General features: G+C 37.0%; 1 long non-coding RNA gene across 1 annotated transcript; it reads right to left on the bottom strand.

The window, feature by feature from the left end:
• Positions 1-377: 377 nt before the first annotated feature.
• LOC107588592 (uncharacterized) lies at positions 378-11,307 on the bottom strand. Its single transcript, XR_001609603.1, has 3 exons — positions 11,253-11,307; positions 10,575-10,580; positions 378-388 (listed from the first exon to the last, which is right to left on the bottom strand). It is a non-coding gene; the product is annotated as an uncharacterized lncRNA (long non-coding RNA).
• Between the last annotated feature and the right edge of the window lie 15,833 nt (positions 11,308-27,140).

Here is a 27,140-nt window from a genome sequence, read left to right as displayed (position 1 = left end):
TTTAAGCTAAGAAAATGATTGGAGAAGTTTGGCATATGTTCCCGGCAAGAAGTCTGACATTAACACAAAAAATTGAGTTGGCATTTTGATAATAAATTATAAGGTAAATTATAAATATATACTGTATATATATATATATATATATATATTAGTGCTGGGCAGTATACCGGTTCATACCGAATACCGGTGTTTGTTTTTGTTATGATATGAGTTTTTAAAATATCGCAATACTTTTATATCTTTTAATCAACGTTCGGAACGCAACACTGTTTGAGAGGGGTCTCTTTTCACCGTTGCACTGTGGTGAGGGAACAGCTGTATGTGTTACTAAGCGTGAAAGTTCCGAAACTGAAGATGTAGAACTAATAGACGTGATGTCACAGAAGAACTCGTCCACAATATCCACATTGACCGCCACAAATATCCACCGCCCCCAGCTCCCGCATCTCACACACACAAGCGCGACTTCAGCACTATAATTAGCAACTTTCAGACCCTTTTAGCGGCTTTTTTCCCATAGAATATACATACTGACAAACCTAGCAACTTTTTTGGATAAAACTTAGCTATTGTTCAGTTGGAATATGTCACCAGTGCTGCCCCGCGAGCACGAGGTCTGACTCTCCCGGTGCAGTATCTCCTCTCTCGGCGACTGTCCTGTGCAGTGAGTGGCCGAGAAGCAGCACATTCAGTTGGCCGTACCGCAGCCGAATCGTTTCCAAGCACCTGTCGCTTACTGAATGCTTGGAATTATAAATATGAGCATAGTTCGTCTGTTAAAGGGCACCTATTATGCAAAATCCACTTTTACATGGTGTTTGGAAATAAATGTGTGTTGGCAGTGTGTGAACACAACCACCAATGATAAAAATCCACCCATTCCTCATTTTTTAATCCCCATTAAACCAAGTCAGTCGCACTAGGCCTGCCGTTTTGATTCTCATGCAGTGTGACGTCACACTGCATAGGGCTGGGCCAAGGGGGTTGATTGACAGCCATGCATTGCTATAGTTTCCGCCCTCAGCGGTTACGCTGTCCTTAATTTTCTCCGCGCTTGAGCAGCTGTAACGTCAACAATGTCTCACAAGCAATCCCGATGCTCTGTGTTTGGATGTAAGACTGAACATAAGAGTCTTCATTTTCTCCAAACATATGAGCTGCTGAGGACGCTGTGGATTACTTTCCTTTTTCAAGGTAATGCGCCTCAAAATCTTCCTAAATATGTTTATCACTCCAGACTCCTTTGTGAATGTCATGTCATTATATTGTTTAGCTTTTTAACTGTATTTGTGTGTACATTAAGTATTTTTAACTGATCAGCGCCATGCTTGTGAGATTAGTTCACGCCGTTCGTAGCGCGAGATTCGTTCGGTTGTGAGGTCGTGCGGCTCGGTCAATTGTTCTGCACAGGTAACATGTCAGTGCGGCGCGAGCTCTGTAACATCGCGCTGTTTCGTCCCACTTTCAGTGCATTTGGCTTCCCATATGTACGGCTAAACATAGATTATCTCGCTCTGTTATGTTGCTTCTACTGGCTGTTTATTGCTGTAGATATGCAATGCAGAGAGACGTATACACGTATACCCGAGAGATGTATAGCTCTTCTGGAGACGGGGCGGGAATATGCAGCTCATTTGCATTTAAAGCCATAAATTCCAAAACAGCTCTTTTTGAGACACACCCCAAAAATGACATTTTCCAGCAGTTATAATAAATGATCTGTTGGGTATTTTGGGCTGAAACTTCACAGACACATTCTGGGGACACCCAAGATCAATATTACATCTTGTAAAAAGGGGCATAATAGGTGCCCTTTAATATTATGCACTTTTTTGTTTGTTGTTTTATTAGTTTGTAACTCAGACACGGGCAGTGCGCTGCATGAGACAAAAAAGTAATATACTGTAGCCAAAAAAACACCATCTAGCCGCTCTTTAGTGTAGATGCATGTAGATTTTACCAGACGATGTCGCGATTATAAATGAGAGTGACTCCTGGTTTTATGTATTAATGGGTCATGTTTAGTCACTATTTAGTGTGGAATTTTTCTACAATATTCCCTCATCATGATAGTAAAATAGGTCAAAGTCAATCTACTGCAGTTTGTCCTCTCTCAATCAGCAGAAAATGTGGTTAACACATGGTCATGCATGAAAAAAAACCCTGCCATATACCGTGAAACCGGTATAGTTTAGAAAATACCGTGATATATATATAATATCATACATATCAATTAATGCAACATTGGTAAGCATAAGAGATTTATTTTTAAAAATCCTACTGATCCCAAACTTGCCGTACTCAATGGCACTTAAACTTAAAAATTTTAAATTATACATAAATTATATATAATAGTACAGTATAATAGTGCATTTATACCACTCACCTAATATTAATTATTTATTTAATAAATGTTGATGCAAAAATATTTTCTTGTTAGTGCATGATACCCAATATGTATTGGCTATCATATTTTTTATTTTATTTTTATTAAACAAATCATAACAAACCCTTTGGCATTAATACAAATCAAATCAATGAGCAAATAATTTTTTTCAAACATTTCTCTCAAATGACCTTAATAATACATACCATACAGACGATTGCAGGACAGCTCTATTTGAATAAGGTGAAGAGTATATTTGCTTTACCGAAAATTGCAGACACAATACAACCCACTCCCTCAAGATAGCCGCTATTAGTGCATTTGTTTGCTTTGGAAATTTCCAACCCAGTGCAGCGTGACCCCAAGCACATGGCCGATTCTTCACCTGCTAATCACTTATGTCTGCTGCTGAAAAGGTAGCAAAACAATTGCCCTTTCTGGCAGCCGTCCGACAGCATGTGGAGATATGGAACCCTTCCCAAATCTGCACACACTGAGGGCAAGAGAAAGACAGAAGGCAAATGATACAGACTGGCTTTTCACCTCAGGTCACGTCTTTTAGAGTTTGATCAGTGATTGGCAAAAACGCATCTCACGTTACAGATCCCCCACACAAGAAGAAAGGGCAAATAAACAACAACTACTGAGGTGAAAATGGATACATAGACTGAATCACCGGCTTAATTTGTTGGCTCAAATGTTAGTCATTTGTAAATAGGTCTGAAAGCAGCTCTTGAATAGTGCTATAGCAACACAAGGAGCGAGACGTCAACATTCCCGCTCTCTGGGCACTCAAGCTCTACTTTTTCTTATCAATCTGAATGAGGTTGTTATTTCTTGTCCACCCCCTTCTGTGATTCAGAGCTGAAGCTGCTGTATAGCCGTTCATCTGTGTCTCTCTTATCTCCCACACTCCTCCTTCTGTAAACAGACCGAGAACAGCTCAGCCTTTGCTAACACTGATTCACTAGGTCATAGATCTTAGCCGAGGAGTATTTTCTCTCTCTCTCCATCACACACACCCCACTCATCAATCTACCTGTCTTTCACAACACATATTGGTGACTTCATACATTTGGATGATACAAAAATAATATAGAGGTGTTTCATCAACTTTAGCCATTTTTATATATACTGTATATGGGGTTGATTTTAATTTAAACAAACAGGTTTCATTTTCTGCCTTCGGTATTTATCTCTGCTACTTTTTAAACGCTATTTATGATTTTCATTAGTGATGCACCAAAATTTTGGAAACTGAAAACATTCATCCAAAACAGCAACATTTTGTTCACAATTGTTTTGAAGGCCTGAAATCATTGCCCGAGTGACGTTTGGACTCTTTCAAGAACTGTTTCATGCACACAAAAACCACAACAGGTAAACATGTCAATAGTGTGGATGCACTAAAAATGAATAGTAAAATGCAAACTTTGTTCAGCTGAAATATCGAGAGGCAGTTTACTGCTGAAACTTATATTATATTCAGAGCTACACATATGTTTTTTGGTCTGGTTCTCATGAGAGCACCTAGAGATAAATAGTGTAATAATACTACTATATTTTAAAATAAAAAATTTGTATTAAATAAAAATAAAATTATTTTATAGTACACTTAAAAATACAATGCTAATATTTACATTTTAAATTGTTTCCCATTTTGACTCTTTTCTTTCTTTATTTTTTATATGACCTTTTATCATTTTCAAACCTAAAACCAGAAAGATTTTATTTTGGCGGGTTGCCGACAAGTAAGTATATGCACTGCCGGTTTTAGCGCTGCCGAATGAAGCACATCAGTGAATGAAATGTCACAGTTTTATGTTTTGCACCAAAACCGACAGCGTGTAGCTTAAATTTACGTTTTCAGTTCAAATAGAAATCTTATACAGTATTACAGTTAGTTGATCTAAAACGGCAATTGTGCATTAACAGTCATCAACCATGTCGGTGCGCAATAGGCAAATTTCACAACAATCAGAAAATTAATTTCTTTGTAGATGATATAACAGCAACTTGGAAAACAAACAAATCAGAAAAGGTAAGAAGTGATATTTGAGAACAGAGCGTACTAATATAATAGCGGCAGACCCGTAGCGGAACTAACTTTACCCAGCGGTGACGTAACTTCCGTTTGTTGTGAAATTGGCCTAAGCGGTCTGAACTTATTTACCCCTCACATTTTTTATTTTGGTGGCGCATTCGCACCACTTATGTGCACCCCTGATTACATGACATTAATTCCTCCATAACCAAAAATTTGGCAACTAAAGCTTTTCAAAAGTTTCCGTATGTGTGTGTAGACAACAAATCAATATAGCATTTCCAACCAATCAATTTCAAATAATGTGTGTAAATATTATTTAATGGCGTTTATTTTGGATACATAAAATGCTAGCTATGAAATTAGCCTAACAAGACAAAGAAGTCAGACATTTAATTTAAAATAAAATGTAAATGTTGTTTCCATGTCGTTCCATGTCGTTCCCACCGCAAAATGTTATTAAACACAAAACGCCATTTGAGATGTGGAAAATTATGCTGTGGTAGAAATGTTCATGAATTTCAGACAAACGCATGTATATCCACTGTTGGACACTGTCTGCAGACAAATAAACTAGTGAGTGTAAAAAATGTGTGTTTTAAAAGAGTTTATTTTCTAAAAGTCCAAAAGTGCCCATAGTTGGAGAAACACCCATTTACAGACTAAATTCTAACATCTTATATCCTCGACTAAAGGTCTTTAATGAGCGAGCGCAGTACTAAAACAAAACTTTCTGGTCTATTGCTTCGCAAATGAATGTTAAGCAATAAATACAATTTCTTCCATATTTATAAACCCTCTAACTATGCTAAATGAATGCCAAACAGTCTGTTGAAAACCCGTTCCCAAGGACGTTATCTAAACACTGGATTAAATAAGTGTGCGTGGTATTCTGCATCTACTCAGAGAAGACTGTCGGTGGCTCTCTACCAGAACATCACTTAATACTGAGTCATTGTGATTATGCTCTGGCCAGAATCCAGTAATATAATCTTTTGCTTTAGCTGTGAGTCACATAATAATCCCTTTCTCCAATTTTTTGGAAACACAAAAGTTTAAATATTACACTTGATCTCAACACATTGTAAAATGTATCTTCTGGAAGTTGTACGACATTCAATTTTAAATGTACAAAACATTTCACAGTTGAACAACAGGTCAGCATTTTCTCATCGTACTGTACATGCATGTGTATATACTGTGTATTCCTTGGCTTTTTGCAGAACCTCATATTCATATGCCAGTTAATTTGTCATTGAAGTGGCATTACACACAGCCAAAGAAAAGAAACTATGACATCATTATGATATCAAACATCACATGATTTAAATTTCGCTTAAGGAGCACCAACACATTAAGGATAACTGTTAGCATTTGAGAAAAGACATACTAACCACATACACTCTGCAAAGCTTTACAGTGACTTTTACTGTACATACAGTAGTGTATCCCCTAAATTATCAATCTGTGTGTGTATACAGTACAGGAGTAGTAGCCATCTTGTATGCCAACAATTATTTTTGACAAGAGACATATTAACAATTTTAATAAGCACCCGTCAACAGAGATGCTGTGTTTATGTTCTTTAAGCTGCTGCTTTAAACAGCATGCTCTCTGTGAACTGTAATGTATGGGTTAGTCCTTGACCGCAGAGCTGTTGGAAGCAACTACGGTGGAGGGAAACAGACTAGTGTCAAAATTAGCAAATGAGTCACGACACGTAGCTCTGTAAATAACCGAACTCTGTGTGTACAGAACAGGATTAAGTGCTCAGAAGAGGCTGAAGTGTGTACATGGCCCCTGTTACACCGCCAAAACCTTACAAGATCCTGCTTGCATAAACTTATGTATCATTTTGTGCTCAAGGTTGTCATTTATTAAAATGAAATTGTACCATCACTGACAAAATACCCTGTGCCAACCAGAGTATTACTAAAACAAACCTCTTAAGATTTTTATGCAGCTTCAAATGATAATTCTCAGATATAGACAACCAAAACTGCTCCACTCAGATTTCTCAAACTTCCTCTCACCTATCTGTTCCTCTCTGGGTTCTTCATTAAACTGCATCGCTGCGGTTCCCTCTGAGGGGAAAAAAACAGCCAAGTTCATCCTTGAAAACCACAGACATATTTCACTTAGATAACAGTGTTCTTTCCATTTTGAAAAAAGGCCAATCTTACGAAGATCTGAAAAAATACAATGTATACAATGGGGTATGGTTTCCATCCATCAACAACAAAAAATATATTGTGTAAGATGTTGGCACAGTCACAAAAACAGTGGTCTTTGAGTACTTGGCCTCCAAAATGGACCAAAAAAACAAAAACAATGTGCGCTTGGCTCTGTAGACAGACAGCTAAAAGAGCCAAGGCTTGGCAAAAGTTAAACATCAAAGATAGTGATCATCTGTCCACTTTTTGCTACCCAGTGAAATCTACCCTTGGCTTTTATATCAGATCGGCTACATGTGGAAACATGAGGGTCACAGTAGAAATCTTCTTACTATCTCTGCCTTCTCACCTGAGACAACCTGTGCACTCATGATAAAAAGCATGGATTGGGAAAATCTGCAATTGTATTGATTACATTTCTGATCAAATAGTAGTGGATTAAGAAACATGAATCTGTGTGATTTGCCCCATAAAAGTCAGAATGACCTCCTCTCCTAGGTTCACGAAACGGTCGTCCATAAAATGCATTGCTGTTCTGTTGTAAGTAATCGTAAAGATTCCTAAATGCATCTACTTCTGGAAGGCCAAATAAAGTGCTTTTGCTTTCGCCTAGAAACACACAGCGTCTCCCTGACATGGCTGCTTCAACACTAACTGCGGTTACTGAAACCATGCCTTCTTTCTTTGCCTGAACATTTGGGCGGCATTATGCAACTATTTCTACATTGTGAGGTAGATATGTGGGGGCATGTTTAAACGAGCCGTTTTAGGGGGGCGTGGCAGAGTCTTAACTTTGATAAAGAATATCTCTTTGCTTTTGAGACTTTAGTCTTTGCAAATTCAGAGATCTTATCTATGCACAATCTAGGGCTGTAGTACTCGAGTCCGGTCGAGTTTCTCCTTCTTTCCAAAGCACTCTGTAGCCTGCGCTCTATGCTTGTGCTCCCGTGGCGTCTGCCGTCGCTAAACAACTATGACCTGCACTCTCCATGAAGACGCGGAAGTTTCAGCAAAGGATAAATGGATTTGCAGCACTAAAAATCTACTAAATTTATTTTTAAAAATGGCTATTCCTGTACAGCTATGATCAGCTGTTTCTCCGTCTTGGCTTAGCTTTCAATTTTGTTACGGGAAAGGATGAAGCTGATTGGTTGATTCTTGTCAAATGACTGGACTTGGACTCGAAACTTTTGGACTTGGACTTGACTTGGACTCGAACCTCTTTGGACTCGGTCTTGACTTGGTCTCGACTAGTCCTGGTCTTGGACTTGTCTTGGACTCGACAAAGCTGGACTTGACTACAGCTCTAGCACAATCAGCTTGTAACACTCCAAAGAGAAAAGAAAACTTGAAATCGCATCATATCATATGACCCCTTTAAGATCCCGCAGTGATGTTTATTTCAACAAGTGCAACATTTTGAACTTGCAGGTCTTTTATTTAACAACTAACAGCTGAAAATTTGGTCATCATTTACTCAACCTCATAAAGTTTTAAGCCTGTGGGATTTTCTTTCTATTATAGAACACAAAAGTAGACATTTTGAAGAATGTTTAAAGCCCAAAACACCACCAGACCCCGCTGACTTTCATTGTCTGAAAATCATTCTGAGTTTCATTGTTTCAATTTTGTGTCCCACAGAAGACAGAAAGCCATACTGGTTTAGAACAACATGAAAATTTAAGAAAAGTATTTACTTACGGGTGACCTACTCCTTTAAGGTGTCCTGTAACCAGTTTGGGTAGGATGTACACATAATACAGGAAACAAGTTGACATTTTAAGGTACAGTAGGAGAGATACTGTAACATCCCAGTAATAAACCCTCAAATTTAGTCACATTTCACGTGTGAAGTAAATACAGATGTGATAGTATGCTGTGCATAGTGACCTTATCTTAACATGGGCTCATTCTGTGGATTTGGCAAAGCAGAGTGGAAAAACATTCCAAGGCAACTGGTTAACTATTTAGGAATACTAACCCATCTTTAGAATTCCTTACTTCTTTAGAAGGGAGAAGCGAAACTAAGGCCTTGGCATCTGAGCACCTCAGTTAGGTAATTAGGTGCTGCTAATTTTTCTTGTAAACAGAAAGAATGGCAGACACAGCTGTGGCTGATTAGGTAGTTAATATCTCAGCAGTTGTGAAAAATAAACACTATAATCTGAGCTAATCTGGGAGAGATTATTGGCCCACTGCAGTTTGTCTGACCTGGAGGGACATGCGGCCCATCAATGTGTAAACGATTTGAGACAGGACAAACAGAGAGAAAACGATGAGGATGAGAATTGAAGGTGAGGATTTAGTTAATCTCATTATTTACAAGGAGGCTGTTTCTTTTCAAATCCTTTTTTTTTAAATAAAACTTAATGTTAAAGTGTTAAAAAATTTCATTTTTTATATAAATGCTAAACAAAATAAAATACATTTTATACTTAAAATAACACAATAAAACATAATTCAGTTGATAAAAAAAATTAATGAATCATACTCAGTTAATAAGTCAATTCTGTAAGAAATTTTCCTTACTACGCACAGTGGTCTTGGGAAGTGAATATTGATAAGATTAGTTGATATTAATTTATCAGCATGTCAAATAATTCAGTTAAAATTCAAACGAGCTCATGTGCAAATTAGCCGCAAGTAATCGCATATATCAATATTGGGCTTAAAATTTGACAGTCATAGCTGAAATGTTAAATCAAATGCAGAACAGAACATGCCGTAACAATTCAACGGTCTTCTGCCAATGTCTCGCACTGATCCGGTATGCTGTTATTTCCAGCGTTATGGAGTTAAACTGAGATGGAAACTGTGAATAAATTTACGTAAAATGAACAAAGTTTGGATAATTAATAGTTGAGTAAAACGAACACTCACTAAAACTACTGATACTCACAGATGTTTGTTGATCTTGTTTCTTGGTGTTCCCCACAGCTACAATTCAATTTAGCGGTCCATGTAGGGAGATTTATGAAACTAGTCACAAAAAATTGGAGTCTGGCACTCCTGCATTTTGGAGCATGTGAAAATATTCCTTAGTCATATTTCAAACAGAACTCTCATTTGATGCTTTGTTCAGAAGTCGTTTTCCTGGGTAATATGTTTGCTAGCCATTTTTCCTCCTATAAGTCAAATTCAACATGAAGAAAGGAATCTGGTAGGTCCTTACAGGAAGCCTTTGAATTTTTTAACAATTGCTGTCAAATATGTCACCCTCAAACTTCTAAGCACGGGCTCTTTTAGGTTTATTTGTCTGCTGCCACACAGGTAGCTTAAAGAACCTTGCTAAAATGGATTATGATGCAGCAGAAGCAAATAATATTTAGTTTTCATAGGTCACCACTGAGGGAAAATCTACCAACTCTCTGAAAGTGTAAACACAGTAGTTTTCCAACAAAGTAGTTTCTCCCCTACATCAAGTACTATGAATTTTGGAATTGGCCTTAGACCGTTTGTGTTAACCTTAAATGACATGCCCATGGACTTTCAACAGTCTGTCTGCTGCAACGCACAAAATTGGAAAGAAATTGTGAAAATTACAAGTGCCAATCAAACAGCAACACAACTTCTAGGTCAGATCAAAAAACTAATAAATTCCAGACAGATGTTATTTTCTCATATTAGGCAAAATAAACAAATAAACAAATAAATTTACCTTGGGATTAGAAATCTTTGAATTAATCTAAAGCAGTGGCCAAGTAATGGGCCTACTACTGTTTAAAAGTTTGGAGTTGGTAAGGTATTTTAATGTTTTTGAAAAGTCTCTTATATGCTCACCAAGGCTGCATTTATTTGATCAAAAATATAGCAAAAATGCAATATTATCATGTAAAATGTAACTTTTTTTTCTATTTTTATTAATTTCAAAATGCTATGTATTCCTGTGATGTCATAATAGGAAAACTTAATGGTTTTGTAGATGAACCTAGTTTACTGCTTTATACTCCAAGACCCTCCTACCAGAGACCAGAAACTACTGCAGGTTGTGAAATCATTGTGTGTGTTTATTATGTCTCTTAGGGATCTAGTGAGTGCTTGACCGGTATGCAAAGGTTAAGGATACACAGTGGTAAGAATCTAATTTGTCAGTGCAAAATGGCACGTACTAAACTCCCTGTCAGAAGTGTGTGTGTGTGTGTGTTTACACAGTATAGATCAATCAGAGGGAGGGATGGTCGGCAAGAGGTTTTACTAATTGACCTCTGACAATAATAAGCCAGAATCACCAACACACAATCAAGATGACCACTAAACATACACACATCATCGCACACATACATGCTTTATTTATACAGTATACTACCATTTATGCACACACTACCATTTGAAAAAAAATTGTTTGAAAGAAATCTCTCTTGCTCACAGGCTGCATTTATTTGATCAAAATACAATAAAAACAGTAATAGTGTGTATATTTTCAAATGTAATTTATTCCTGTGATGCAAAGCTGAATTTTCAGCAGCCATTTCTCCAGTGTTCAGCGTCACATGATCCTTCAGAAATCATTCTAATATGCTGATTTGCTGCTCAAGAAACATTTCTTATAATCAATGTTGAAAACAGTTGCGCTACTTAATATTGCTATGGATTATTTTTTTTAGGATTCTTTGATGCAAAGTTGAATAAAATGAAACTTGAATACAACGTTCAAAAGAATAACATTCATTTGAGATAGAAATCTTTGTATTATTCTAAATGTCGTTACTGTCACTTTTGATCAATTTAATAGATCCTTGCTAAATAAAAGTTTTCATTTCTTTCAAAGGAAAAAAAAAATCTTACTGTCCCCAAGATTACTAAGATACACATACACAACTCCCACATACACTAATTTGTTTTGAGTAGCATTCAACTGGTCATGTGATCACAACATGGAGTCCTCTATGGCATGACCCACTCCATGTAAGATTTACAACTTTAGGCTTAAAACTTTAATGAAAAAACAAATGGATTCAATTTAAAGAAAAAGAAATACTGAGTGCAGCTTTAACAGACAATCACACACTGAAAACAAAAACATCCTGCACAGTCATCGAAATTGGGGTCTGACATAAACCTGGCACCGTTTGCTTGTTTTTTAAATGAAGAAAACAGCTCAACAGTAACACTGAGTGACTTTAACCTTTTCCACATGTAAAAATGAGCAGGGTCAGTATTCCCACTTCTGAAGGCAATGTGTCTTACACAGTAGCATGAATGAAACAGTGTTGTCTGTGTACTGGGAGAGAGCAAGGGCTAGCTTTGTTGTTTTTAGTGCGGTTCAGATCCCGTCTCATCTCTTCACTCCCCACAGCAAAATACTGTTGATCACCCTCCTCTCGTCTGCTATTCATCAGAGAGAAGCACATGAGAACATGTGTTCATGAAGAAAATCATTTAAGATTACAGGAATCAATCAATCTCTCTGTTTCTCAGACTACTTTGAATGATGTTTCATCTATTTGCATCATATCCCTCTCCTTTCTCTCATTTTCCGTGTAAAACTATTTATACTGACTGATGTAATTGCTTTAGTTTAGGTACTGAACTTCCCTTTAACCTGAGTGCCCGAAAATTACACAAGCTGATTACAGTTCTTTAGGTTGCCTAAACATCATTTTCTTCTGTTAATAGTCAAAAGAAAATATTTTTGTCTGCAGCACACACTCAAATGCCTTAAACGGTCCAGCTTTGTGCCAGAATGGTCTTGCTTATGCGTGGTTTTTCATTATAATTAGCTGGAAAAACATAATTGGCCTGTAGTTATCAAAGTGGAACTATTTTTTGAACGTATGCCATATTATTTCAATTTGTTAACTATATTTTTCTGGTCTGGCCAACCTGGTCGACATAATAGTACTGCAGCTCACAGTTTTGGCTCGCTAAATTGAAAAATCCGTCTTTGAAAAATATGACCCTGACTGCACACGGCTTCCAGAAACATAAGCCAATGCAAACACAACATTTCAAATGTGAAAAATATGATGATAACAATTATTTATCCTGTTAAATGGGTAGGAAGGGAGAGAGAGAGAAAGAGACATACTGTAAGAGGAGCGCCGAACATGAGTTCTATTTTCCACGCTCACTGTTTTCCTTAGTAGAAGTTAAAAAATTATAATAAATGAAAGCAGCCAAACATGGACTGTGAGAAAAAGACCTCAATGTATCCCCTGCATTTTATGAATTAACAAGAGGATTCATCTCCTGGCCTATCTCAGACAGATATATTTGTGTTTTACAACTGCATCTACCCGAACACTCATCATGGAGCCCATGTGTCATCCAGAGTGTTTGGCCGAAGATGATTCTGGAGCTAGTCAGCGCTATCGCATTAGTCACATTACAGAGAGAGAGAACTGCCGTTTTAGCCCATCTACTTCTGTAAAAAACATTTGATGGAGTAAGTTCCCATACACAAACGCTCTGTTAGACCCGACAGTGGTGAAGGTGACATCCAAACACAACACTCATAAACAAGACCGACTTGAGATGAGAGTTGACAAGAGTAGTCAACTCTGCAACATACTCCAAACACTGACTACAATGGTAGGGAGCAAATGAGGAATAATTCCTGTATCTAGAGCATATATCCTCCATTAAATTCCCCTACAGTAAATATAACTCTATTCCCAGTGCTATGGAGACAACACAAGACAACAGTACCAATGTAAATGGAATTCAAATCAGGTTATAATTCCAAACTCACTTATTGTTACAATGTGTCATGGACAGCAAGTGACAAAAGCTCTCTTAAATGTAGAGAGCATTTTGTTGATTGCTTAGTTTCTACAGTATCCTCATATCGGTATATGCATACTTTCCTACTATATAGTATGCAAAAAACAGGATTTCCAGTTGTGTAAATATTCAGTATTCATGAAAGAGCAGGTAACACAAAACATTAAAGCATTTGCTGAAATTCCTGAGACGCATGCAACTAGTGCCAACTTTGCTATCCCATAAGGCCATGGGGGTTGAGGAGACTACAGACCTTAAAAAAATAGTAGTATGTCTGGGAATATATTTACTATATACTACAGACCTGCATAGAACATCATCGAATTTAGTATGAATTGGGCAACATTTCAAATTTAACACTCTTTAATGATACTCTGGATAGCCCCGCCCACTTTTAAATCTCATTGGTGTAAAATTCCACTGGAAAGACTGAAGATGCATTTCTACCATCTCCAACATTCATATACAGTTGTTGCATTTCGCCCCACAAGAGGCACAGAACGTTCAAATTGGTTGTGAAGATGTTATTAAAATGCTGTTAAAATGAATAAATAATGAATATATGAAAATATCCACACAAAACAAATGACCGCCAATATGTTGGAAAGAAAAGCATAAAAGGTGTACTAATGCTTGCCAATGTAAATTTTGGTGCAAAAATATTGGTAATGCTCATCTCGCACGTATTTAAATACATCGGGCCTCATTTATCAATCTAACGTAGAAACAAGCGCAGACTCGTGCGCATAAATCAACTTACGACAGTGTTCAGTGATTTATGAAACATTCGTATGCCACCAATCTCATCGTACGAATGATCGCACGTTGATAAATGTGGCGGCAGAAAACAATCGTCATTTGAATATCACGCCCCTAAAAACACCCTGGTTTAGAAGCCTAGCCCCTAGAGTTTACGACATGGAGAAACGAAACCCGGCCAAAAAAAAGGAAGTAATCTCGAGAAAGAGAAATTGATCTTACTCTTTATACTTCAGTCATGTTCTAATATCCATGTAAAATCCTTCACATGCACAAAAATGTTTGTTTGGGTGCTCCAGGCTGATTTTACAGCGGACCTTTTCAAATAAACAGTGTAACTTTTATGTTTGGTTGACTGCATTTTAGTTTGATGATGAATAGCTGAAATGTCAGGCAACAGTAGAACTAATGTTGTTTGTGTGTGCGTGAGGCGCCTGTGCGATCAGATGGATTAAATCAAATAAAGATATAAAGAAAAGAAATAAAATGCATTAAGAGTGTCACAAAAACGAGTGTAGCCTATACTTGTTGCACAGTATTTTTTTTCCTTTTGTTAATCTGTTAATTATATTATAGCCTATTATATATTTTGTGTGATCCTATTTATTTTATTCCTTTTATAGACTTAATTTCTGTTTTTCTTCTTTCACAAAAGTGCTGCAGGTGCATGATGCGACGATTGAATCCTCGTGGTCTTGTTTATGCTGCTATTCGCACATATAAAGCTAAAGCCCTGTACGAAACAACAACAACAAAAAATACATTCTAATCTTACTGATTAACGATCGACTAATGAGCTTCGTTTGACGGTCAGGAAAATAAAAATGAATAAAATGCTGTCATTCTACAATTCTCCACCGTATTTACTATACTGCATGCAAGTTCAGGTAACTCAAAAACTTGCGTACACGAGCTGAGACCAGACGTGAGATCTGATCGTAGCCACCGCTCACATCCATATTGATAAATTCCAAGTTTTGCATTGAAACGACCATACACCCAATTTTCTGTCGTATGTTCGTTTCGTAAATGAGGCCCATCATGTCCAGTCGTGTGGTTACATACGGTACACAAAATAAAAAAATAAAAAATTAATTTGCCTAAAGCTCAAAACAGAATAAAAAATTCTGCATAAGCATATGGTCGGAACTTCACGCAGCTGTCATTCATGAAAATGAATAAATGATAGTTAAAAATACTGAAAAGGTGACTTATTGCAAATAAAAACAGTAAATGAAATTCAAGAATTCTGTGCAGTTAGAAACAGTGGCGTCTTAAAACATTCAATAGAGTAATCCTAGAACTCTGGGTATTTCAAAATTTTAATGTATTGAGATTTTCTGTGGAGACTGGCTTAAGTAGGAGGACTGAGCAAAAGAAAAAAGAGAATTGGAGAGTGCATTAAGCTGAATTGAAAACAGGAAGAGCTGGTTTGCTTCATTCAGAAACTCCAAAGGCTTTTAACAAAGCAGTAAAAGCAATACACAGAATATTCCCATGAGTGCCAGCTCTAAACCAACCTATGTTCATTTCAATACAAACACTTCACTGCCACACGCAGTATTGCTAATTGTCTCATATCATGAGCGTGAAAGAGTACAAGGACAACACTCAGGGTGGCTTAAGACTCCCAATTTGCATCTGCCCTTCACAGTTCTGCTCTTTATTTCCATCTGTGAAACAGCATCCTGCAATTTTGCTTGGATTCCCAGATCATAGGATTGGGTGAATGGATGTAGGAAAGTTCTCGGAATCTCCCCAAATATTTCCATCACATATTAGGATGGGAGCAGGGAACACAAGGTTGCCAGATCCAGTGATCTTTGACGAAGAGCGAGGTTTTCTAAAGCACCTGCATTTATTTAGCTTTATGTTTATGTTCTTGGCAGACAATGTCTAACCAAAACAACTCTTAAGAGAGTGCATATATTAGGTAATTCATGACAAATACCCAAGCAGTTTGCTAAGGATACAAGTATTAAGGCTAGAGCTGAAGTGCCTATAAGAACGATGTAACTGCAAAAAAGGCAACATACATTCAAAATTTGTATAGTATTGTTTTGATCTGCTATATGCAACGTTTACTATTTAAAGGGTTAGTTCACCCAAAACTGAAAATTCTGTCATTAATTACTCACCCTCATGTCAACCCGTAAGACCTCCGTTCATCTTCGGAACACAAATTAAGATATTTTTGATGAATTCTGAGAGCTCTCTGACCCTCCCATAGACAGCAATGTAATTACCACGATCAAGGTCCGATCAAGGTCCGACCAATCTCCTTGCTACATTTCTGGACCTTGATCGTGGTAATTACATTATTGAGTAATTAATGACAGAATTTTCAGTTTTCGGTGAACTAACCCTTTAAAATATTTTATAGTGTGATTTTTGGTTAATTGTAGCAAGAATCAGTTTGATCCGTAAGCTTTATAATGATGAATTACAATAACAGTATAGCAATTAAAAAGTATTGTTATTATTTAATAAAAACATACAAATGTGTATTGTTCTAAGTTTTTTTTTTGCTTTTAATTCACAGATTAAATTCACAAGTGAGATTTTCACTAAGAATATGTCCCTTCCATTTCAGAAATCTGGCCACCTTACAGTAACACATACTATTTGAGATATACATACTAATATAAGTCACATGAACTAGTAAAGTTCAAACAAAATACTATAAGTTCATCAGGGGACAGTTTCACCCAAACCTGCCCGATAACCCTGAAACAGATTCACATACACACTACAACACAAGTACTCCAGCATGCATCTGGTCGTAACCACCTCGCTCCAGAGTTAAATGCAGTACTGACGGATAAATGCTGCAGATTTGACATCTTCTCCAATCTGTTTCCCTCAACTCCCGTTCTCAAGGTCAAGGGATCACAAAGGTCAAGGGTCATTAAGAGGCCCACCATCCACTGGACCAGTAGAGCTCAGAGAGAGGATATCCTACAATTATATGATTACGGTCAATGGCTCTAAATGCTCCTGGAATACCCTCACTTTGCCCTTCATTCTCTCGTTCTCTTGCTTGTTTCCTCCTTTGCAGTTCTCATGAGTGACGTGTTAGCTACAGTAATAGGTTTGTCATGTTTGGCCATTTGCTTTCGTCCTACTTTTTCACAGATCATTATTATCCAAAAACATTTACAGGTGAATTTTCAGCAATTAGAATCCAGCGTAACGCATGTTGAGACTAATTGACATTAATTAAGCATAATTTACAACGAGTCACATTCAAATCTGTTCCTCTCTCTGCATTCAATGAAAAGATCTCTGCTCTTTACTAAATCACCATGGATTTTTTAAAAACGAAAAGAGAACACAGATGCTCTCATTAGATCCTCAAACACTCAATCCATCCACAGTTATTGGGGGTGTTTATTCTACATTGATTCTAAACTATTGGAACTCAGTTATGCTTAGTGCAGAGCCATCTAGAGGCCAACCATTAAAAGTTAATTTATTCCCTGGAAAAATCCTCCTGTTGAAAGCATGGATCATTTACACTGGGTGATACAAGTTTTGAACGCATCATTTGATTTATCACAATTATTCACAACTCTTGTCAAAACAAAGCAAGTACCTCACACCTTGGGTTGAAAGTCATTAATCTATTCAGCAGTTGGCAGCACAGATCTGACTCCCATGCGCATATGCACTGATTCAGCAGACATACTGCAATGCTTAAAGGATTAATTCAGCCCAAAATAAAAATTCTGTCATTATTTACTCCAAATCTGTATAAATTTCTTCCATAAACCACAGACCACTTTTATAATACATTTATGGTCCTTTTTTTGTAATTTTGAAGCTTGAAGCACCAGTTTTGATTCACATTCTTTAAAAATTAGAAAGAAAGTCATGAAGTTACAGCATGAAGATGAAAACATAATGGCTTTTCATTTTTTAAAGAACTATTCCTTTAAGGTATCTTTTGGTTCTCAGATGTCTGCTACTCTATTTCCTGTGTCTCTAAATGTTTCTTACCTTCATTAAAAAAGTGAGGTTTTATTTTTGTCTTGTTTTCCAGTACAAATATTATTTAAGTATTATACAAATATTATATCCAATACAAAATTATTTTATTTTATATATTTTCTGTAAAAGAAAAATGAGAAGGAAAAATGCATTTAAATTAAAAGGGAAAACAAGATTATTTTTCTTATCCCACTGAATGTTTTAGGCATAAACTCACTTCATTTTAATCTCTTTTTTTTCCTAGAAAATGGAACTTTATATCTTAAGTCGTTTTTCTTTTCAAGTAAATGTATCATGTTTTAAGAATGCTTAGATTTTTGTAAAGACAAAAATACAGTACAAGTAAATCATTTTATGCAGTGTTGCTATTGCATTTGATCACCCTCATTGAACCAATGGGACGTCACAATTTACAGTTTCACAGCTACGGCCGACACTTCCTTCTCCTGTACACTCTAAAATTCCAGTCCCATAAAACTGCTGTGTTGATCAGCGTGGCTGCCGGGGGACGCATCAGCCACTAAACCCCCTGCTGCTGGGCCCTAAAACACCGTGCTGAAGGACCCCCAGAACACATGTTTAATGGGCTTCATTAAAAACCAGTGAAGCATTCAGATTAGCATAGTTATGGACTGTTGGGTTTTATGTACAGGCTACCTGAGTTTGAGCTAAGACCCCAGTAGATTGAGGGAGACACAAATATTCAGGAAAATAAACTAGTCGTACCTTCACCGTTTCACTTTGGCTGCATTTCGACCCAAAGGACTCGGCAAACCTTAGGTTTCTTAGTATAGCAAAACTAGTGTAAAAAATGTATTCAGGAACTGTTCTTGCAAAAATATTAGTTTTTACACCCAAAATGTTGTCAAATAAAACCAACAGTTCAGGACACAGTCATACCGAACGAGTGCTGATTAAAACAACAGTCACTGAACGTCGGTTGGCCTGAGGTGCTTATTTTCCACTCAGAGAAACCTGTCAGACACACATCCACTCTGCGAAATTACACATATTCCTCCTGAATGCTTGCTGATGCTGAGTATAATTGAAATGAATTTAATGGGGGTCACATTCCAGGGTGTTTGGACTGATGAAAGGGAAAACTCTAATGCATGCAACTGTTTTCTTTACGCTTAAACAGAGGGAAGCGGTGAAGAAGAAAAAAAGGGGGGACTTAATTAGGTCCCTGTGATTCAGACTTGTTTGCATGGGTCAGGGCCGAGGGAACGGCAGTTGAGGGAAATGATGAGAATAGTCTGGCTTCTTTGGAACAGCACAGCTACTGACAGAGTGATTCAATTGAGCAAATGACAGCCACAGAGGTCAGTGTGTGTTATTTGTGAATCAGAAGTCCTCCCCTCCTGCCTGAACAGAAAGCAATGTGAATAAATTAATCACTGATACTTTTCGTTCAGGCTCTCAAGCTTCTTTGTTTTGGGTGATATAGCACACCCAAAACCAAGTTAACTATCAATTCAACATCTACTGCATCAATAACTAGCATATACTATCTAGGGCAGGGTTTTCATTTCCAGATGTGAAATCTAGCCACACTTCCTATAAATATAGTTTCAGCCTGCTGCTGGTTTCATTACGCTGGCTGAGGGTGCACACATTAGTGTTGCGTCTGGAAGGCATCAAACTCTGATATATGCAGTTGTCCTGGATAACATTACAGACAGTGTGAAAGAGAAAAAGTGATGCACAACACAGCATCTGTAAGACTCAAACTTTGAGTGTGTGTCCTGGACAACCTTTGACCTAGGGTTGGGTCAGCCACCCTGAATATAGCAGAATCATTCTGTATTTAAGGGAATAAAATTGGGTTCAGTATGAAAAGTGTTATATTTTACACCAAGACAGCTGAGAATGTATCAGGATTTCAGCTATTGGATTTAAATCATTAAAGTTTAGAATGGAAACAGATCGCAAAAGATGGATTTGAAACACATTTACCTTATATTGGTTGTTGCTAGGTTAGACAAATGGATATGTTTAACAGTATGCAACAATTTAGTATTAGATTAATATTATTTTCATTTATGTGGTCAATTGTCACCAGCCACCAATTTATTTAATTCCCAAGTGGAATATGTGATAGAAAAAATAGAGTTTCCTGTATTTCCGTAAAAAGACTAATAGTGTTATTTATTTTTCTCCACTGGCACTGGCAACTCCAAGCTCTGAGCCTAAAAATACAAACTACTACCCATATTGAGACTGCCTCTATTTTTACAGGAAAAAGTAACAAATTAATTTTTTTAAATAAATACTTTGATTCAGCATGGATATGCACTAACCAAAAGACACATTTATAATGTTACTTCTGTTTTAAATAAACGGTGTTCTTTTGAATTTTCTGTTCATCAAAGAACAACTACAGCACAACTGCTTCAGAATTGATAATAAGAAATATGACTAAGAAATGCACCAAAAATCTGCATATTTAAAGGATTTCTTAATGATCATGTGGCACTGAAGACTGGAGTATTGGCTGCTTAATATTCATCTTTACAGGAAGTACATTTCACAATATTACAACAGTCAGTAATAGTTTGACTAGAAATGCACAATCATAAAGATAATTAATCTGCTAATATCTGATTGAATCAGTCTCTAATTAATCTCAATGAATTCCTTCACAGTGACCAGCACAGTTATAAATAACAGAGCAGTTCCACTCGCAGCTGTCTGCTGGGCAAATACTGCGCTGTGTGTTTACAGCTGGATGATCTCCTATTAAACACAAAACCATCAGATGAGAAAAAAAAGGACACCGGGTGCATTTTCCCACTGTTTTCAGCCCTTCCATTGGGCTCTGGTAAAGTGGGTTAATGGCATACTAGAAATGCTCAAGAAACAAGAAGGTTGCTCACTCAAACATTTGCCTGTAGCCTTTTTTCCCTTGTGTTGTCTATAGCACAGAGGAATTCTAAATTAAATACAGATCTGCTCAGCCTGGCCAAACGCAGCTCTTTGGTTAAACAGACCCTTTTTTCCTCTAACGCAAAATAAGGCCATACATTTTGATTAATATTTGATCAATTGTTGAAATTATCCAAAACTTGCATGTCTCGCATTCAGCAAATCCAGATAAACTATGTTCAAGATCTGATGATACGGTTCTATGCAATGACTTCATAATCACGCAAAAGTACTTTTCCAGCTTTATTCTCAACAGCCAAAAGCCAAGCCGCTGTTGACCCCGTAGGTGTCCAAAGAGAAACGCACAAGATTTTATAAATGATTAGAAAATTTCACATAATTCAGCTTCACAGCGCCTGATTGGATAAGCAGAGCACCTGCGAGCTGACTCTTTCACCCAATCACCACCATCTTCTGTCTGGACGTGTGGATGACATCACGGTGACCCCTGAAATATGTGCCATTCTTAAAATGCAAGATCACAATCAAGATAAATATCTCATTAAAAACTCAGTAAAATGTGTTTGAAGTTGAGTGTGTTTTTAAGCGTGGACCACAGTAATGGGGGTTGCGAGCATGTGTGTGTGTGTGTGTGTCTGTAGCAGTGAACATGTTTCTTGTCCTGTAAAAGGCCCTGCTTCTGCGGTTTGCATGCCAGAGACTCTAACCAAACGAATGACTCCCAGTCGTAAAGCATTTCCGCCCGACTATCGCTGCATTCTGTCAGAAGTGTGTGCTTGCTTTTATCTTTTTTCTTCTTTCTGGCTTAAAATGTTTGTCTGCTTGTGCTGTGATGCTGCAATGTCCTGTTTTTGTCAAATGTTAAAGTTCACAAATACACAGACTCTCTTCAAAGGCATAAGCGCCTTTCACTTATGTCTATTAAAGTCTAAAAAGTACTTTCACAGGCTAAAATGTCCAAACATTCTTAAAATAAGAGTAATTTGTAGCAAAATTGGAAAATAGTTTTCTTATTTTAAGAATAAACTTAAAATAACACTCAATTTTTTTTAGTTTTATCAGCAAAATTGGCAAATTTCTTAGTATTTTTGTCTTGTGTTCCATTACAAATATAGCTACATTCTTAAATCAATATACATTTACTTGAGAAGCAAAATTATTTAAGATATTAACCCTTGTTTTCTGAATATTTAAATTTTGTTCGTTTTTGCTTAAAACAAGAAAAACAAATATCTGGGCTAAGGAAATTTTTTTTTTGTTTTCCCTTTGACTAAAGATTATTTTTCTTACCCCATTGTCAGATATTTTTTTCTTGTTTTAAGCAAAAACTAACTTTTTAATACATGTACATTTTAATACATTTCAAGAAACAAGACTTAATATCTTAAGTCCTTTTGCTTCTCAATTAGATTTATCTTAATTCAAGAATGTTTAGATATTTGTACTAGAAATTAAGACTAAAATACTAAGAAAATCATTTTTGCCATGTAAATAATAATAATAAATACATAAATGCATTACTGAAGTATCTTACACAATCTTAGCATTTCATACAGCGTCAATTTGTCTTGTTTTAGGAATGTGTTGATATTTGTACTTGAAAACAAGCCAAAAACACTGATTATTATTTCAGTTTCAATTAAGTAAAATAACCTGACATCATAAAACTATATCACAGCAATGCTGAGCTTTTCATGTAAAGTTTTTGTCCATCCCAATTCAAGAACTCACCCAGTAAGTATTAATGTAACCAATTTTCCCTCTACATCTCTCTCTATCCTCAATTGTCCTGTTTTATATCAATAGATTAATATATATCTTTTTTTCCCTCATGATGGTGGTGAGCATATCCAGAATGCTCCCTTTCCCTGCTTCTGTTATGGACCTCACACCCGCCCCCGGATACGGAAGTGGTTCGACCCGTCACCTCTTCAGATTAATAGCAGGGTCCCCTGACCACCGCAGCTCAACGGGGGTGCACTCCGCGTGACTGCGCAGTCCTGCACGACTACATGTGGAATACATTTCCTGACAAACACCCTTTTTTCCCTTCGTTAACTCTCTCCGTATCCTACCTTCCTCCTTCCCATTCCTTTCTCTTCCTCTCTAGCTCCCTGTAACAAGATAGTTATGTATTTTTTTAACTAAACAGTCAAGTAATTAGTGTTTCAGAGCTTCTATGAAACAACTGAGGTGGTGCGTGGAAAGAGCGCATAAGACTCAGATTGGGTTTGCCAGTAAATGTTGAACGAAATCACTTACTTCAGTCAGGCAGGACGGTCTTTTACTTTTGGACACTGTAATATAGTCCTCCTTCAATTAACACTCAGTCAGTTCTTGGCTGTTCTCTGCTGTCTAAACTGTCACAAGCTGTAAGAGATGACATTGACATCTGTTTATAAACACAGAAGGAAGCAAGCTCTCTGAAATCTGCTCTCACATATTTTATAGCATCAGGATGCATGAAACAGCACAGCTACAGTTACTTACATTAAAATGAAATGCAATAGTGCAGATTCAAAAGTTAAGAAAATAAATTGATTTTTAACAAACAAAACTTTCCAGACGGACCTGCCATAAGCTGAGTTTGCTAAATGGCTTTGTGAAAACCACAATTTCAGATTAAGTGTTTAGAAATGGCACTTAATTGCCAAACAGAGAAGTATTCACCGTTACCACCGAAATTGTTGAAACTGTGCCACAACCACTCCCATGATGAAATGAAATAATCAAAAAAAGTCTTGACACTTAATAAATAAATATTTTTATATATTTGAATATTTAAAAAAATATATAATATATTATAAATCATACTATAATCATTGTTTGAAAGTCAAAAGTTTCATATTGCACATACTATCATTAGCTAAGATTATGCTATAACTAAAATAAAATGAAGTTGAATCACTAAAATGCCTAAAAATAAATTGAATAAATATAAGGGCATAAAGAGATTTACTAATAAAAAAAAAACATTGCACATTATGAAACTAAACAAATGAAAATTAAAACTTAAAGTACAAAAAATAAAAGCTAATTCAGAATATTTTTAAATATAGTATAAATACTATAAACAGTACATAAATAATACTAAAATAACACTGGCACATTTACACACACACACACACACACACACACATATATACAGTATATATATATATCATCATCTCATTAATTTTGGTTCAAGTAAAATATACATGGGAAATATACTGGGAAAGAAAGCCACTGAAAAAGAAGCTTGTCACTATTGTGGTCTATAGGTTAGTATTTGCGATGATGGCCATGCTCACTGAAGTCATGTAACTGCAGTAGGGCTGAACCTCTGAGGTTTGGGAAAGGGCCTGGGTTTGCTCTCTGGATGCCCTCTGCCCTGGCACGGCATAATCAAGGGTCTCCAGGGGGTCATAAAGAGCTCTAAAAAGTGGCCTGTCTCCATCTCTTGCGTGCACTCCACCCTACTTTAAGACACCAGCAACATTCATGACTTTATTAGACAGTCCTTTACTATTGTTCAAAGAAAGCCAGAAAGGTCTGGTCCCTGTCAAGATTACACATTGTGCCGACCAACAAGAAGAGAATCTTTTATTGGTTGCATGGTTGCTTAGCAGATGCTTAATCTACAAAGTGACGAATCTGTTGACAAGCATTGCTTCATCTACTATCTCACCCAACTGAACAAATCTGGCCTTGCAACATCTTTCACCTTAGAAACACCTAATGTTGTACAGAAGATGAGGCTAGATGCAATGGGCCATGGATGGATGACTGGACTAATTCAGCATGCATGCTGTTAAATGGACAACTGTTACACTCACTAGGGTTTCAAAATGGCTTTGCAACTAGTCAAAGAGGAAAAAATGTCATGTTGAATAAACGCCTAATTAAAAACAAATCACCAAAACAGTTCAATTGAGACTCAAACACTTCCTTGAACCCACCGTTCTCATCATATGATGGTCTTTTTGGACTAGGGTCTCTAAAAACGTGTGTCGATTGTCTTGCATTTGGCTCGCACAGTTCATTAGGAGGTTCTTCGGGCTGTGGTTGGTTTACGCAGACTCTGTAATGGTCAGAAGTGCGTTAGTGATGTTTCTGGACTGAGGCAAAGAGGCTGTAAGAGTGCGGTACAGCTGTTTCTGCTTGGTTTGTTATGTTTGGAGACTTTATGGCTGGCATTTCTGCCTGGGTTACTGTCAGTGAGATCTGTCGGCCACTGGCCTCGTTGTCCCTGACAACAAAGACTCGTAAACACTCAAGAACCCACCCGCACTCTTCTTGAATGAAAAAAAGTGCAAAGAACAAAGAGTTTAGCTCTGGTTTCTGTTATGACTTACCCTTTATTCCTTTTTCATTCTTTGCTCCGTGTTCTCAGAGAGAGGCAACACAAACTATGGTGGACAGCTTGTTGTCAGGTGAGAGAGAAGCTCTTTGGGATTCCAGAGCAGTTCATTTCAAAAGCATCTGATTAGATTGACTTTCTCAAGGCTCCAGACTCTAACCAATTAAATAAAAAAACACTTGTGACTATCTTTTCTTGGAAACCTTTTGTTAGATATCATATTGTGTGTGGTAATGTTAATTTTCGGCATGACTAACACAGTAATAATGTCCAAATTGCGGAAAAATGACTCTTATGAATCAGTTCTTTTTTTAATGAGTCAACCATAAAGATCATAATGTCAGAATTTTTCAAATCCATTACTGTGTTAAGGCCCATTCACACCAAGAACAATAAGTATAACTATAACAATAACTACATGAGCATCCACGCCAACGGACAATAACGTTCTTCTGCCACTTTAAATACTCAAGCTTGTTAAAGTCGGTGGATTCTGATTAGCAGTCCATGTTTTTTACTGCTAATCAGCTGGAAAAAACATTCTGAAAATGATACCACTGTATAGTTATCGTTATAGCTGTGGTGTGGCCTTCCCTAGTCTCATGTAATAAGAATGATTATAACATTTTTATATTTATAGTTTGATTTGACAGAACATTTGATTTGCTGATATATTCATTTCAGAGCATTTTTTCAGCGAATCAGCTTGCGATATATCTTGTTGCCACAACAACTTCAAACACTTACTTGCAGCTCTGTCATCCTATACACACACTGCCAGTAAAGTGTTGACACACCTACTCATTCATCACATTTTAGAGCAACAGTAAATTCACCAAACCTTACACAAATGAATGTACTATAAACAAAAAAATTCACAGGAAAACACTCCACCCGTTTTTCTTTTTTTTGTGCCCTGGTTTGAAACTTAGACAATCTGCTCACCCTATCTAAACTGCATACCAGTACAGTGAGTCAGGTAGGTAGTCTTCTCACTGACTGCACTGTTCGTGAACTTAGCATGGTCACAAGCAGGCCTACAGGAGCCATCTGCTGCCACTCCATAAAATATCTCCACTCCCTTTCTGAAATCCTTTTATTTCCACCCAAATTGACTACAGTACAGTAGTCTCTACTCTCTAATATGTCTCTCCCGCCGCCAAAGAAGCATATGACCATCAAATGTATGCAAGAACATAATTAACTGTAAAAATTAAAATAAAAACCATAAAATTTGACCATAAAAATTGTCACAAATACTGGACACATTAAGCCCCTGTATGCAGAAAACTAAACTCGGCCTCAGAGGCCAAATCTACACTCTTGGTTGGGAATATGTCAAGACTTACTTGGCCTTGGTTAAGTGGGCTGGACAGATGTTTGCTATTGCAGTGTATGATGCTGCTGAAAGACTTTGTCAAGTGCTGAGTTAGTGGTCTGTGTTTGGCCTGCAGTTCCATGTTTACAGTCCAGGGTGATTGGTTCTGTTGTCTGGACCTGTAGGAACCGTTCTCCTCAGAGCATCCATCAACATGCAGGCCAGACGTCAGAGAGAAAGAAGAAAAAGAAAGAGCATACACATGCACAGCAGGCAACGCCACAAACCACTCTGCCAAAAGGTCCATTTTATTGATAAACAATTACAAAATACATAAACGATGATAAATGACTGAGGTTTTGTGTAAAGTTGGAGAGCAAATGTGGAGGATCTAAATGCATCTTGCTTTAAAATAAATATTAAAGCTGGGCTGAGGCACAGGGGCACCTGCAGTCTTTCATCTCGGAGTCTGCACAGAACCATGAACAACCTGCCATCATGACTTTCAAAACAGTAAAATC

Source organism: Sinocyclocheilus grahami, unplaced genomic scaffold (assembly GCF_001515645.1).
Source record: "Sinocyclocheilus grahami isolate Dianchi unplaced genomic scaffold, SAMN03320097.WGS_v1.1 scaffold106.1, whole genome shotgun sequence".
NCBI classification, from domain to species: domain Eukaryota; kingdom Metazoa; phylum Chordata; class Actinopteri; order Cypriniformes; family Cyprinidae; genus Sinocyclocheilus; species Sinocyclocheilus grahami.
Note: the sequence above shows the minus strand (reverse complement) of the source record. Positions and strands in the feature narration are given on the sequence as shown.